Source organism: Labeo rohita, chromosome 2 (assembly GCF_022985175.1).
Source record: "Labeo rohita strain BAU-BD-2019 chromosome 2, IGBB_LRoh.1.0, whole genome shotgun sequence".
Lineage (NCBI taxonomy): Eukaryota > Metazoa > Chordata > Actinopteri > Cypriniformes > Cyprinidae > Labeo > Labeo rohita.
The window spans coordinates 4976034-4989326 of NC_066870.1; positions in this window are offsets into that span (position 1 = coordinate 4976034).

The window sequence follows — 13293 nt, forward strand, 5'->3', positions numbered from 1 at the left end:
GTCTTTTCATTGACTCTTTCTGATGTGCTTTTGCAGATTATGCATGGAAACAGGTTCAGTGAGAAGCAAAGGGAGGATTTAGTCTCTGCTGTGCCATATGCTGGAGATAAAATGGGAACCTTAAGGGACAATTTGATAGGCGAGCAATCTCTTTATGCTTAAAAAGGAGCTTCCTTTTATGTGGCAGTATGGTGAAGGAAAAGATGGGAACTTTTGGTATCACTAAACCAATGACTTTACCTCTATCCAACTGGCCGGTCACCTGAGGGCTAGAAATGCAGTGTTTTCCAAACTTTATGTACCCTTATGTACCCTTGTTAAATATAAGCAAAAGTGGCTAGGAAAATGAATCTGCATTGTATCCTTTTGAGTTTTCATTCAAAAACATTTTAACCTTTCAATGAAGTAAAACAATTGAAAGTGAGGAAAAACTCACATTATAAAATAAATGTTTTTCTCCGATACATGTTGGCCACAACTATTGGCACCCCTAGAATTTCTTAAGAGTAAAATATTTTAAGTGTATTTCCATTCATATTTACAATTTTTTTTTGCACACTGTGACTAGGAGCATGAAATTGTCCAATCATGAATTCCTGTTTCACATGATTATACAGTGCCCTCCACAAATATTGGCATTATTGGCAAATATGAGCAAAGGCAGCTATGGAAATAAATCTGCATTGTTTATTCTTTAATCTTTTATTTTAAAAAAATCACTAAATTCTAATCTTTCATTGAAGTAAAAAGATAAAAAGTGTGGGAAAAATCTCATTATGAAGAAAATGTTTTTCTCTAGTTCACGCTGGCCACAATTATTGGCACCCAATTATTGCAAAGTCCTTTTCCCAAGATAACAGCTCTGAATTTTCTCCTGTAATCCCTGGTGAGTTTGGAGAAAACCTAACAAGAGATCAGAGACCATTACCTCATACAGAATCTCTCCAGATCCTTCAGATTCCCAGTTCCATGTTGGTGCTTCTCCTCTACAGTTCACCCCACTTATTTTCTAAAGGGTTCAGGGAACTGGGACGAACGTAGCAGAAGCTTCATTTTGTCCTCAGTGACACATTTTTGTGTTTGTTTTGGATCATTGTCCTGATGGAATATCTAAACACGGCCCATTATAAGATTTCTAACAGTGGCAGTCAGGTTTAAATTTTTTTTTTATCTCTTAGTATTTTAATAGAATCCATGATGCCATGTATCTAAACAAGATGTCCAGGATCTCTGGCAGAAATATCCACAAGTTTCCTACGCCCCATGAGGCCTTGCCTCAAAAGTGGGAGCATCTTCCGGTTCGTAGTAGTCAAGCGGGACGTGACACTCATTCATTCAACAGTTGACAGTAGAAAGAAACACCGTCAGACAAAACATTCACGTATTCCACAGATCGATTCATGTTACCTGCACAAATATAAGTCTAACAGTGTGTGTGTGTGTGTTTGTTTGTTGAATTTATGTCTCTGATAAATTAATTTACCCATTAAACTGTGCTATGAAATGCTAGTACGAATATCTATATGATGCAATAGAAGAATAATGTACACATTAAGTGCATATGGCAAATATTTAATTTTCCTGAAATCATTTGTGTTTTTCATATTACTTGTATGACAGGGTATTTTAAAATATAAATGAATAAGTAAGATCTGGGGAGAGAAAAATTAGGCTTTGTTTGTCACTGGTTTCGTGATTTCTACGATAACAACACAAGCCTAGAATCGAGGCTTCATCTGGCACACCTCTTAACACAAGCTCAGATGCCTCGGTTCAAATGTCACATCACTAGTTCACAGTCATTCACGATTTAGCACTCCAAACTTGCTAACGATGTGGGAGCACAGCTTCGAACAGCATGTTGTCCCTGAGCACCGCAACGACATCTCTCATAAAGGTTTGCAACTTTACAAAGTAAACAATGATCCGAAAAACACTTCGCCTCTGGCTAATTATCACACAAAATACCATTGGTATACTACTACTGCCGTTGTACCCACGTTCTTTTTTACAGTAGCGCCCCTCGGAAACAGGTGGATAGGCCCAGAACATTAAATATCCAGCAGTTTATTTAAATGTGGGCATGGGGTACTTTTTTTTTATCCCTGTTTGCACCAAACCCATCCTGAGTGTTTGCTGCCAAAAAGCTCTTTTTTTAGTTTTCATCTGACCATAGAAGCCAGTCCCGTTTGAAGTTCCAGTCGTGTCTGACAACTAAATATGCTGGAGTTTGTTTTTGGATGAGCGAGCAGGATTTCTTTTGAAACCCTCCTAAACAACATGTGGTGATGTAGGGGCTGTTTGAATTTTTTAGGCTTTCTGGCTCCAAGACTCAACTAATCTCTGCAGTTCTCCAGATGTAATCCTTGAAGAGTCTTTGGCCACTCAAAGTCTCCTCCTCACTATCCATTAAGACAATATAGTCACACATCCTCTTCTAGGCAGATTTGTAACATCTTTAGTTGACTGGAAATTATTGCCCTGATGGTGGAAATGATGATTTGCAATGCTTTAGCTCTATTTTGTGAAGCTCAGCAATGTTGTTCTGCACATCAGAACTGTGTTCTTTGGTTTTACTCCTTGTGATGGACAATTAAGAGAATTTGGCCTTTGTGTTCCTCATATTTAAAATCCTGTAGTTTAAAGTCCGGTAGTTTTCATGCTCCTAGCTACACCCTGGTGCTAAAAAAATGTAAATATGAATGGGAATATATTTCAGAAATATTTTACTCATAAGAATTTCTAGGAGTGCCGACATTTGTGACTAGCGTGAACCATTAACCCCCCCCCAAGAATTTTGTGAATTGTTTGAATGAAAGATCAAAAGGATAAACCATGCAGATTTATTTCCACAGCTGCCTTTGCTCATATTTACCAAGGGTGCCAATATTTGTGGAGGGCACTGTAAATATAAAGGAACACAAAGGCCAAATCCCCTTAATCATCCATCACAAAGAGTAATACCAAAGAATATATTTCTGATGTGCAGATTGTTAAGTTTCACAAAATAGAAAGTGGCTGTTAAAAAAAGAGCTAAAGCATTGTAAATCATATAATTAAGAAGATCCAATCAACTAAAGATGTTACAAATCTGCCTGGAAGAGGATGTGTGTCTATATTGTCCTAATGCTTGGTGAGGAGGAGAGTTTGAGTGGCCAAAGACTCTCCATGGATCATATGGAGAATTGCAGAGTTTTTGAGTCTTAGGGTCAGAAAGTTTAAAGAAAATATATATCAAACAGCCCTTATATCACCGTTGTTCAGGAGGGTTTCAAGAAAAATCCACCTCGCTCATCCAAAAACAAAATCCATCATATTTACTTGTAAGCCACAACTGTAACTTCAAACGGGACTGACTTCTATGGTCAGATGAAACTAAGAAAAGAGCTTTTTGGCAGCAAATCCACCAGAAGGGTTTGGTGCAAACAGGGACAAAAAGTACACCATTCCCACGGTTAAATATACTGCTGTGTCTTTAATGTTGTGCGCCTATTTTTCTGCCAGAGGTTCTAGAGGTCCTGGACATCTTGCTCAGATGAACAAGACCTCTGGCAGAAAAATATCATGGGTTCTATCAAATCTAAACTTGCTGCCTTTGCTAGAAATCTTACAATGGGCCATGGTTCGATCTTCCATCAGGACAATGATCCAAAACAAACATCAAAATCAACACAAAAATGTGTCACTGAGCACAAAATAAAGCTTCTGCCATGGCCGTCCCAGTTCCCAGAACCTTGTAGAAAATGAGTAGGGTAAATTGAAGAGGAGAAGCACCAACATGTAAATGGGAATCTGAAGGATCTGGAATTATTCTGTATAAAATAATGGTCTTGTTCTTCAAACTCATAAGGCAATATAGGAGAAAACTTAGAGCTGTTAATTGGAAAAAGGTGCCAATAATTGTGGCCAACATGAACTACAGAACCCCCACTTTTCATTGTTTTACTTTAATGATATAGGTTACAATTTCGTGATTGTTTTTAATGAAATATCCAAAGGATAAATGATGCAGATTTATTTTCATATTTACTAACGGTGTCAATATTAGTGGAGGGCACTGTAGTCCTGCACCAAACGTACACCATTGGTTGATGCAATCAGTGTTGGGGGTAACGCATTACAAGTAACGTGACTTACATAATAATATTACTTTTTTCAAGTAACTAGTAAAGTAACACATTACTTTTGAATTTCTAAGAAAATATCTGAGTTACTTTTTCTAATAAGTAATGCCAGTTACTTTTTTCCCTATTTATTGATTGGACAAGTCTCCTGTCGTGACATTGGGACTAAACATGATGTTACAGTAGTTCTAGACTAAACGTGAACATGCATTAATTCATCTCACTCCCAAAAAACAGATTCAGTATTCCTCAAAATGAATAAAAACAGTGAAATACAAACTCAGAATATGACGCAACCCTGCAATAATTAAATGTTAAATAAAACAAATATCCTTTATGTATTTAATCCCATTTTATTAACCAGTGTCTTTGCTGCTGACCTTCGATGATGCAATTCAACCATACTAACATGCAAAAATAATTTTATATAAACTAAGATTTGTGCTTCTTTTTTTTTTATAGCTGAAGAGTGATCTCCTGCATAAATGTACTTTTCTTTCAGCCTGAAGTGAACGCAACGCATTACTTTCCATAAAAAGTAACTAGGGAGTAACGTAAAATTGTAATGCATTACTTTTAAAAGTAACTTTCCCCAACACTGGATGCAATGCTGCAGACAGTTTTGAATGCTTTAAGGGCAGATGTAATGTTAATCTTATGCTTCCCCGAATCTGCCTGTTAAGTTTTAGATCCAAATATATTACAGGTTGTTTATTATAACATGTTGAAAAGTGTAATATTTGGGGCGGGTCTAAAAAAGTGCTGTTTCATGGGTGTGTTCCCTTACATGCAACTTCCCGCCCAACTCCACAAAGGGGCAGAGTCTAGACATCTCTGTTTTGCGTATGGCAATAAACAGAGAGGAGAAGCAACATGGGCGAGTGTGAGAGGACCGGCATTTTTACTGTACGTAACTGGAACAAAGACACAATTTCTTACCAAGAGTTGCTGAACGTTGAATCAAAAAATGTGCAATCTGTGATCGTGTGCAGTAGCTGATGATCGTGAAAGCGTGCAGCCGCTTTATGCGTGCTGTTTTACCGGTTTCACTTTCGCTTTCTAAATCTATCACGTTTAGCAAGGAGGGGAGAGGATTGACAGGGGGGCACGGCCCGTGAATGCCTCCCACTTTGGGGTGATACCTGTCCTGCTTGACGTAGTAATCTGTTTAACGCATTTACATGGTAGAATTTTAATTTTGTTTGTTTATAGAAAGGTTTATCCCACCCCTCTCAAACCGATTACAAATTCATTCGGTTTGAGCATTTTTATTCCGATTAAGGTGTTTATATGGAGCATTTCCATTGTTTTTTGAGCCTGGTTCGATTTTATGAAGATTAAAAAAGACTGGATGTATTTTTATCATTCTAAGATGGTTGTGTACACACAATTCCAACACATGTCTGTCCAAACACCTTCTAAAAGTGGATTTTGCATAACAGCTTCCCTTTAAAATGAGCTTTGTGGGCAAAAAGTACAATTTTCCACTGACTGCTAAAAATATTTACATTTCTTTAAAAAATACTTTAATAGTTCTAATATTTCATTATACTATATTAGAATTACCTATGGCAATTTTGTTATGAGAGTCTCATATAAGCATTTCCTGAGCACCCATGAGCAAATACAGCAGACATCAAATTAGATATTTCCACTGGGTTCAAATCTACAATCTTCTGGTTACCAGCTTAGGTTTTTTTTTTATCACTTCACCACACCACACAACTCGCGTGCTTCTAAACAGGCACCTTCAGTTTTTTTAGTTTTTTTATCTGATTTCCGCAGTGAACTTTGATGACTAATGCATCACTTTGATGACTGGTGCGTCACACAGTGCTCCGAATTGCACAATGCTAAAGTACTTTTAGATGACTAATGCTTTGCTCAGAGTATGATCCTATGAACCTGCACAGCCTCTTTCACATCAGTGCACAGAGACGTTGTAATTGACCCTTTCTGAGATGGCCATCACATAGTGTTTTTTTTTTAAATAATGTTTTTAATTTTGAAATCCAAGTCCATATTCTTGTCCTCTTGCAACTCAAGTTGCAAAAAAGGCTTGAAACTTGATTTGGCATCTCTGATCTGTCTAATACAGTACCAAACAAGAATCCTGATTATTTTGAAATAAACAAAGAATATCAAAAGTATTGCATTTTACCCTTATTATAAATGCCTGTGTTTTGTGTTGTGCTTTATTGCGTTTTTATATTGTTTTTGTTTTAGAAAACATTATTGTCAGTTATCATCATAAAAGTCATCATGCCTCTGAAGTGCTTCCGTTTTTGCATAATAATGCATAATAATGTTAAAATAGAGACATGAAAATAAAACATCAAACCTGTCACAGTTTTAGGCTGTGTTTGCTGCACAATGGTCTGTCACCTTGAACATTAGTAAGTTGTGGCCAGTGATTTTCTCTCTTTTTAAGTGCTTTTTCGCACTATTCTGGAATAGAAATGTCAAAACAGGTGAACTCAACAGACTCGTCAAATTGATGTCTGTGTTAATGGAGTCCAACTCGATCTCTTTTTAATTGCAGAAAGAAGAATGCCTTTCAAATTCTGAGTGTGCTTTTATGGAAAATCATACTGTCTGCTAAGATAAAAGAGCCTTTACAGACTGTACAGACCCAAAAAGCAGCCAAAATGAGGAATATACAGGCAATCCTCTCTTTTAACAGAAGCCAGAGTCTGCAATGCATCAACCAGACCAAACCAATATCTACAAAGTGCTTAATTAAAAATGTAAACTATTTCATGGTGATAGCAATAAGGACATTTCTAGTCTACTAGGCAATATATCATTGACATGTACATTGTGCCTTTAAAAAACTTTTAAGGGCACATTCAAACTTTTTAAGTCGGCATGAAACAGAAGTGATGACCATCTTTTCTTCCCTATTGGGATGGAATGAACAAAAGGCCACGACATTCCATAAAAAATAGGAATTGTTTGAAATTTTGGTTTTCCATCTGTATATGAAGCTGTTTAATCCAAGTCTGATGGCATGGCATTATGATATTCAATTGAGGCTTTTATTCATATAGAAACACTGCTCAAGGCAGATACATAGAGCTCATCAAATATGGTAAACATTAAAACTCACCTGTTCTTGCTTGATATGTGGGATAAATAGGCCTACACCTAATGATGTGAACAATATATATATATATATAACTAATAAGAATATTGGTACCTTTAAAAAATTCATGAATGGTCTGTAGGCCTTGTATCCCTTCTGAAGACTGGAACAGTAAGAGGTGCTGTATTCTCTTTGTTTCATACACGTCTCACGTCTTTTTCATCATTGCAGGCATGAACACTGTTTTTTTTTTTTTTTTTTCTTCATTTTACTGCCTTCTTTTTTTTTAAACAAAAAAAACGTGTTCTGTGTGAATGGCCTTTGAGTTTTTTTTCTTCTTTTTGAAGCTTCGGTCACTGTTCACTCAAATTACATGGCAAAGAGTATAGAAAACAGTCTTCATATTTTCTCTTTTCACCACTACAGAAGAAAGAAACTGAAACATCTGAAATGACATGCAGGTGAAAATATATAGATATATGAACTGATACCCGTTGCAAACCGGGCCTTATTTTTTTAGTTGTGTGCCATTGTTCTAGATTTTTTATATACAGATGACTCTGCAGCTATAAATGTACAGTCCTCATAGTAAATTTTTCATTTTATTTACACAGTTCCAACCCCCAAAGACATGTTTGTCAAAAACTTGTGTCTTATTTCATGAGGCTGTCTGTTTATGATATCATGTGTTTTCTCTGTAGAGGATTCTGTAAGATGATATACAGATGTTTCTGTCTGGTGTACGGCTTTGTTATTAAACAGTATAAATCTTAAAGGAGAAGTCTACTTCCAAAACAAAGATTCACATATAATGTACTCACCCCCTTGTCATCCAAGATGTTCATGTCTTTCTTTCTTCAATCGTAAAGAAATTATGTTTTTTGAGGAAAACATTTCAGCATTTTCCCCATATAATGGACTAATATGGTGCCCCGATTTTGAACTTCCAAAATGCATTTTAAATGCGGCCTCAAAATGTGGTTGTAGACAATCCCAGCCGAGGAAGAAGGGTCTTATCTAGCGTAATAATCAGTTATTTTCATTAAAAAAATTCAAATTAAATGCTTTTTATTGTCAAACGCTCGTCTTGTCTTACTCTGCCTGGACTGTTTTTTTCCGGTTCATGGCAGTTAGGGTATGTAGAAAAACTCCCATCTCATGTTCTCCCTCAACTTCAAAATCACTGTTTTATCTTTTTTGTTAAGGGTGTTTGATTTTCTTTGCATGTTCACTTTGCAAAGACTGTGTCAGTACTTCTGCAACAATGTACAGAGAATACACAGAATTCAGGGAGAGCAAGACAAGACGAGCGTTTGAGATTAAAGAGTATTTAAATTGTATTTTTTAAATGAAAATAATCGATTGTTTTGCTAGATAAGACCCTTCTTCCTCAGCTGGGATGGTTTACAACCGCATTTTGGATCATTTGAAGCCACATTTAAACTGCATTTTGGAAGTTCAAACTCGGGGCACCATATCAGTCCATTATATGGAGAAAAATCCTGAAATGTTTCCAAAAACAATTTCTTTACGACTGAAGAAAGAAAGACATGAACATCTTGGACGACAAGGGGGTGAGTACATTATATGTGAATCTTTGTTTTGGAAGTGGACTTCTCCTTTAACTGTTTGAAAACTCATGATTCTTGTGAAATCAGCAATGTGTGTCATTTCAGGTGAGTTTAATCATTATTTTTGTTAATCATTATCTGTCATGACTTCATATCTTATTCAGTTTATAACTGAGATCTTGCATTTCTCCTAAACAAATTAATATTTCCAGTTAACAAGGCAAAAACATACAGCTTAAGTCAAAAGTTTACATACACCTTGCAGAATCTGCAAAATGTTAATTATTTTACCAAAATAAGAAGGATCATACAAAATGCATGTTATTTTTTTTATTTAGTACTGACCTGAATAAGATATTTCACATAAAAGACATTTACATATAGTCCACAAAAGAAAATAATAGTTGAATTTATACAAATGACCCTGTTCAAAATTTACATACACTTGATTCTAAATACTGTGTTGTTACCTGAATGATCCACAGCTGTTTTTTTTTTGTTGATTCCTTGTTTGTCAGTTAAACTGCCCGCTACAAGAAAAATCCTTCAGGTCCCACAAATTCTTTGTTTTTTCAACATATTTGTGTATTTGAACCCTTTCCAACAATGACTGTATGATTTTGAGAAATAATAATGCATTAAGCCAGGGGGTGAAAACTTTTTAAATTTGAAAATAAATTAACTTAGTTTGTCTTCTGGGAAACATGTATGTGTATTCTGTAGCTTCTGAAGGACAGTACTAAACAAAAAAATACATGATATTTAGGCAAAATAAGAAAATAAATACATACTCATTCCGTTCAAAAGTTTTCACCTCCGGCTCTTAATGCATAATTTTTCCTTCTGGAGCATCAGTGAGTGTTTGAACCTTCTGTAATAGTTGCATATGAGTCCCTCAGTTGTCCTCAGTGTGAAAAGATGGATCTCAGAATCATACAGTCATTGTTGAAAAGGGTTCAAATACAAAAAAATGCTGAAAAACCAAAGAATTTGTGGGACCTGAAGAACAGCTGACAGTTTAACTGTTCAGGACAAACAAGGGACTCATGAACAACTATCACTAAACAAAAACACTGTGTTGTTACCTGGATCATTCAGGTAATGTATGTAAACTTTTGAAGAGATATATAGATATTTTTATAAACTATAAAATATACTATTGTTTTTTTTTTTGTGGACTGTATGTAAACGTCTTTTATGTGAAATATCTTATTCAGGTCAGTACTAAATTACAAAACAACATGCATTTTCTATGATCCCTCTTATTTTGGTAAAATAATTAACATTTTGAAGATTCTTCAAGGCGTATGTAAACTTTTGACTTCAATATCATCAAAAAGCAGTATTTATTTGGTTTGAATTTTTATATATCCCTAAAACACTGAAGAGAAAACAACACAGAAGCATGAATTCACTTAACATGTTCCTTTATATGATTACACAATATCTTTTTGACTTCTTGGGTTTTTTGAAACATTTATATCTCAGTTTTGTGAGAGGCAGGCATGAGAGCTATAATCATAATCACAAGTGAGTGTTATTGGTCAAACCACCTGTGTGAATTGTAATGAGAGGTGGAAGTGAAAAAAGGACGGAGTCTTTGGACCTGACAAGGCTGCAAATTCACAATTCAAGGCCCAGTGTGTGACAGCTCGGAGCGGACCCAAGGTCCAGCGTTATAACTCTCAAACGTATTCATACCACTGCTGCTTTGTGTGTCAGTCTCACTGCGGCAGTGAATTACAATTTGGGTTGGTAACTGAAGGACTGAAGGTTTGAATGCCACACAGAACCGTCCATGAGCGTAGGCTTGACCTTCCCTGCTGAAAAAGAGAAACAGCTTAAACCAGCCTATGCTGGTTTGTTGGACTTAACTGGTCCCCCAGGCTGGTTTTAGAGTGGTTTTATACAATTTTAAGCTGGTAGGGCTAGGAGACCAGCTGGGGAGGACAAGCAAACCAACTTAGCAGTAGGGCTATAACAACCTTTTTTATTTTAAAAGATTCATGAACTCAGGAATTGGTTTGAATCAGTCAGATGAATCATGAATGAACTTACCTCATAGTTATAGTCTTTGTTCATAGTTATCCTCATTTTATATGTGACCCTGGACCACAAAACTAGTCATAAGCAGCATGGGTATATTTATAGCAGTATCCAACAATACATATTGGTCCAAATTATAAATTTTTCTTTTATGCCAAAATCATTAGGATATTAAGTAAAGATCATGTTCCATGAAGATATTTTGTAAATGTCCTAATGTAAATATATCAAAACTTAATTTTTGATTAGTAATATGCATTGCAAAGAATTTCATTTGGACAACTTTAAAGGTGAATTTCTCAATATGTTGGATTTTTTCCACAATCAGATTCCAGATGTTCAAATAGTTGTATCTCAACCAAATATTGTCCTACAAACCATTCAGTTTAAAAAAAACTGACCCTTATGAGTGGTTTTGTGGTCCTGGGTCACATATAGCTTACTATTAGCCTTGATAAAGTATTACCATTTCAGTTTTTATTTTTTAAAGAAAGATTTTTTTTTTTTTGCTTGTTTTTTTTTAATGCAGCAAGAATGCACTGAATTGATCAAAAGTGACAATAAAGATGTCTCATTTAGTTTATTATCTCCTATATATAACTGTGTTTTAGTTCACTGTTGGTTATTGGATTTAGTAGCTGTTGTGTTGTTCTTAAAAATATATTTTTTAGAAGCATAAAAAATAAATATATTTTGCTCTTTATATTTCAATCCAAGAAAGTACATTAACATACATCACATTTGAAGAAAAACTTTAGTTGTCTATAAACATAGGTCGAATCCATCTGAATAAAAGGAACATACTTTATAATGTTCCAAAAAAGACAAAAATTACAATATATAATCCGTAAGCATTATAAATCTAGCTTTGATCACTTGATCTCTAGTAGTTGGCTGTTCCATACACATTTGCATTTAGTCTAAATGTAGAGTATTGTAAGATTGGAAATGTATTTTATTGCCACTGCATTTGAAATAAATTTTGGTATATGAAGGTTACATTTAAATATATATTCTATTAAAAATATCTATGAGCTTTACAGTTTATAGCATATATATTTAGCATAAAAAAAATATTTTTTGCCGTATGGGCCTTCTCTTGTAGTATCATCTTCTTCTTTGATTAATTACAGGAGCTGCAATTAGAGCCACTCCTTAACTCCTTTTCTTAACAACCACAAAATTACACAAAATGCTTCAACTAACGTTTCTTGAGCACCAAATCAGCATATTAAAATAATTTCTGAAGTAATGATGCCGGAAATTCAGCATTGCCATCACAGGAATTGAATTACCTTTTTAAATATATTAAAACGTTTTTGCGACTCGAGATTATACCTCTCCAAGTGGGTCATAGACTAAAAGAAAAGTTTGAGATTCTCTGTCCTATAACGTAAACCATTTAAGAGCTTTGCTGGTGTACAAAGTGATTCTTTAATTCCCACGACATAAGCCATTTGTAAATGCTTGTCAAAGAGTTGCACAGAATGAACAAACATTTTTAATCACATGCATGATCAAAACTTTTTGCTTATCCAAATAAAGTCACGGGCCACTGTTTGTTCATACATGAATCCGTCTAAACAGCAGCACCTTGATTATTCATTCTTTCAGTGAACTGAGGAACCCCTCTAAACCTCTCCATCTTTTTTCAAATGGAAAGTCCCATCAGGTTAAAAGCACTGGGCCCAGTAGAGAGATTTAGTGACAGAGTTCAGCCCATTCAATAGATGGATCTAGATCTGCTTTTTTGTGTTTAATCTGGCTCACCACAGGTTCTTTTCGGGGTCTGTCTAAAAGCATGTGAAAGTAAAGCCTTCAAATTTCATCATAACAAGTTATCGATTCCCTACATTCTTTGTATCAGAGTGCTCGTTTGTGCCTGAGCAATCCCTTTTTCATCTTAAAGCTTGTACAACCCAAGGTTATCAAACACGAGGGGTGTTCAAAGCATTCAGAGGATATATATATATATATATATATATATATATGGTTTTTGGGGGGCTGCTATAAAATATCATAATTGATCTTGACCTTGTTTATATAGACAAATCTATTGTTAGTTTTCAATGTTTTCTATATGTGTACACAATTAGTGGCATTCAGAAACTGCTGTTAGAACTCTAATAGCGGTCTAATGTAAAATCTGGAAGCAAATCCAGTTTTTATGTTCCTGAAAGGACAAGGCATAACTTTGGAGTTCTTCTTAGGCCTCTTCTTTTTGCTTAAGTAATTAGATATAGTGATTAACCTTTAAACAGGTCTGTCATGTCTGCTGAACTGGCTTCATATGTAGGTTGATAAGTTAAGGATGGAAAACAAACCCAATTTTAGAGCATCGTCTGCCTCCTGCTGTTTGATGTTAAGAATTGACTTCGAGCTCATAGATTGGGTGCTTTAGTGATGTGCTGGGTTCACTGTAGGGACTCAATTGGGACTTGTTGAGCTAACAGAGTGTGCTAGACTT